This window comes from Mya arenaria, chromosome 9 (genome assembly GCF_026914265.1).
Source record: "Mya arenaria isolate MELC-2E11 chromosome 9, ASM2691426v1".
Classification (NCBI taxonomy): domain Eukaryota; kingdom Metazoa; phylum Mollusca; class Bivalvia; order Myida; family Myidae; genus Mya; species Mya arenaria.
This window is the reverse complement of record NC_069130.1, coordinates 50,011,429-50,015,552: the sequence shown is the minus strand read 5'-3', so window position 1 is coordinate 50,015,552 and position 4,124 is coordinate 50,011,429.

Here is a 4,124-nt window from a genome sequence, read left to right as displayed (position 1 = left end):
TCATCGTGGCAACGTGGGAGTCGCCCCTCTCAAAGACAAAGGACATCTAACCAGTGATAGTAAAACAAAGGCAGAACTTTTAGTAAAACAATTTGAATCAGTATTTACCAGTGAACATGTTGAACAGTTACCAGAATTCCCAAATAGAATATCTGAAAATATTGAACATCTTGTAATATCTCAAGAAGGAGTCAGAAAACTTCTACTGAACTTGGATACAACAAAAGCAGGTGGTCCAGACCAGCTCCCTACGAAAGTCCTTCAACAGTGTGCAGTTGAACTAGCTCCAGCTGTGACTTCCATCTTCCAGTCGTCTATTGACTCTGGTGAACTACCTCTAGATTGGAGAAATGCATTTGTTACTCCCGTTTTCAAGAAAGGGGATCGCCACCTCCCAGAAAACTACCGTCCAGTTTCATTAACCTGCATTCTTAGTAAACTACTAGAACACATCATTTGTCGGCACATCATGACACATCTCGAACACCATAAAGCTCTTACTTCCCTCAACCATGGATTTAGAAGTGGATATTCCTGTGAGTCGCAACTAGTAGTAACATCTCACGACTTCCTCTCCAGTTTTGACACCAACAAACAAGTAGACACCATTATATTAGACTTCAGCAAGGCCTTCGATACGGTGCCCCACAAGAAACTCCTTCATAAACTACAAGCTTACGGCATTAGAGGAAACCTACATACATGGATTTCTAACTTTCTCATGCATAGACAGATGAGCGTAGTTGTGGAGAGCGAACAGTCAAGCTCAGTCCATGTTGGATCCGGCGTTCCCCAGGGTACCGTGTTGGGACCGCTCCTGTTTTTATGCCATATAAACGATCTTCCAGACCATGTCAAGTCGCAAGTGAGGCTATTCGCCGACGATTGTTTACTCTACCGTCAAATCAAGTCGCAGAAAGACCATATATTACTCCAAAAAGACCTAGACAGTTTACACCAATGGGCTTCTACATGGGGAATGAGATTCAACTCAAAGAAATGCTTCGTTCTAAGCTCCAAATCCAAGTCAAGTCATTTTATAACATCAACGGCTCCATTCTACAACAAGTTCAAGTCAACCCATACCTAGGAATTACACTCTCAGAAGATATGAAATGGTCCACTCACATCAACAACATCTGCAAAAAGGCTAACTCTTCCATCGGCTTCCTAAGAAGAAATTTACACCATTGTCCAACATCATGTCGAAAGAATGCATACTTAGCACTAGTTCGATCAAAGCTAGAATATGGATGTACTATTTGGGACCCTTATACTAAATCTGAAACCGAGAAAATTGAAAAGATACAAAGAAAGGCTGCAAGATTCATCACCAACGACTACAGATCCAGATCCGCAGGCTGCGTAACATCTATGCTAGAACAACTAGAACTACCAAGCCTCCAAGATCGGCGTAAACAGCTACGATTGACCTTCATGTATAAGGTGGTGGAAGGGCTAGTACCGGCCATTAACATACGGGAATATCTCTCTCCTCAGGGCAATAGACGTTCTATCAGAACACGAAATTATAAAGACTATATCAGTGATAATATTGTAGAAAGATCAGTGTGTAACAATAGCAAGTGTTATAAACCAGTGTTTGCAAATACCTTAAACTTTAAAAACTCATTCTTTGTTAGAACAGTGATAGACTGGAATAATCTCAGTGAAGAACAAGTGAATGCAACATCAATAGACTCTTTTAAGGATAGAATTTCATTTTGTGACTAATTCGCGCACTCCCCCCGTCGTGTTAAAGCCAGAATTGGTTACTACGACGTACCCATACAGATACAGATACAGATACTTCATCGGAGTGGAACAACATGGGCGCCGCCATCTTGAAAGTTTCAGAGGTCATAGGAGGCATTCGGAACTCCTCGGCCATTTTTTCAAAAACAACCTCGGATGTATATGGACGGTTTACATACTTAAAAAGTGGTACGTTTAAGTCCGCTGCAAATAGATCGCGTAGTAATCTTATTTAGTAGTTAAAATTTATGACTAAACTCTTGGGAATCGTAATTATGTTTGCAATAATACACTTCACTGGCAATTAATTTAAACTGAGAGCAATGAATACAACTCTTAAACACTGCATTTAATTAATGCTTTTATTAAAAAAAATACGGACTACTTCAACAGATGTACCGGCATACATCCGAGGTTGTTTTTGAAAAAATGGCCGAGGAGTTCCGAATGCATAGGAGGAGCCTATTTGTTTGGGGGTATGACTAAAATACGAAAATAGGCTATTTTCGCGAAAATAGGCTATTTTCGCGAAAATAGCTTTTTTGACTAAAATACGAAAATAAGTTTTTTTTTATGAAAATAAGTTATTTTCACGAAAATAACATTTGACAAAAATTTAGTTAGTTTTGGGATAAAATATATAGAGGATATTTGTTTATTTCAGTGTAAGATCATATTTTATTTCACGAGTGTCATAGAAAAACATATTTTCACGAGTGGCGAAGCCACGAGTGAAAATGTAGTTTTTTTATGATCACGAGTGAAATCAAATACGATCTTACACTGAAATAAACAAATTTTCTGTTTCTTTTATGCTTATTTTCGGAGTTTTATTTGTTTTTTTATTTATTTCTGAATTACCCCCTTTTTGAAAAGGGTGGGCTTTACGCCGCTACCCGTGGGGCGCCCCTCATGCATAATTATAGCTGTCAACTTTTCTACTTTCGGTTTGCTGAGAAATAGTTCTCTGCTATTCATTCTTATAGCTTAATATTCGCTCGTTTTTTATTGCAAAGCTTTATGAACAGTAAACAATGAAGTATTATTAGTGCACATATGTTCCAAAAATAATGAAAACACTTTTTATTTTAAGATGGACATGAATCATAACCAAATTACTACGCCGCTTTTTAAAGAATGAAAATTTGGAAGGTCAAATGTGTTAGCAAAACAAATGTGGATACTCATTGGATTTTAACCATTTTTCTTAGTTTAAGGCTGCATGTACGCGTGTTTTTATAGTAAGTTAATATTAAGTCATCTTACTGTCAGAGACCAGTCTGTTTCGCTTTAAAATGTTTGTTTTCCAGATATTAAAAGAGTAACTGCCACGCTAGTTTGTTGACACATTTTGAGGTGTGGGTGGGGTAAAAAATATCGGATCTATCTGTAAATTGTTGTGTGAATTCTCCAGGAAGCTCATTTTACGTACTACAATGGTTAACAGTTCAAAATACATTTGAACGATGATATAAAATTTTATTTATGTTCGAACAGTTGTTTTTGTCTGTAATTTGTTTGGTATGAAAGCAAATGTTCGAACATTCAGCTTCAAAGATCAGTAAAATGTTTGATAAACGGGATAACCGGTAATAAACGGTAAGTTGTTAATTTCCAATTATATATTTATTTGTTTAAATTTATAAAACATTTCTTTTATATTTTTTTAAACATTTTTTGACATAATTTATTGAGGTCCAGTGTTCTGTTTTGATCAAGGCAAGTACATGTTACAACAGAGGAATTTAAAGTAGTTCTGAAAGTTGATATTTTCACTCCTTATTTTGCAGTGAAAATATCAAATTGATATTTTCACTGTTGTTATTTCACTGGTAAAACCCCATATTTCATCGAAAAGCATGAAAGAAATATATATTATTTTTTGTTGTTGTTGTTTTTTTTTTTGGGGGGGGATAAGTTTTGGTAAAACTCTGAAAATAGGGTAAGTTTTGGCGAAAATAACATTTCGGAAAAAAATGTAGTTAGTTTTTGGATAAAATAAAGTTATTTTCGCGGAAATAAGTTTTGGTAAAAATCTGAAAATAGGGTTAGTTTTGGCGAAAATAACATCTTTGACAAACATGTAGTTAGTTTATGGCTAACATAAGGTATTTTCGCGAAAATAAGATTTTGGTAAAAATCTGGAAAGTTTTGGCGATAATAACATTTTTTTGAAAATATATATGTACTTAGTTTGGGCTGAAATAAAGTTATTTTCGCGAAAATAAGATTTTGATAAAAATATTGTAAGTTTTGGCGAAAATACCATTTTTGACAAAAATGTACCGTAGTTAGTTTTTGGATAAAATAAATTTATTTTCGCGGAAATAAGTTTTGGTAAAAATCTAAAAATAGGGTTAGTTTTGGCG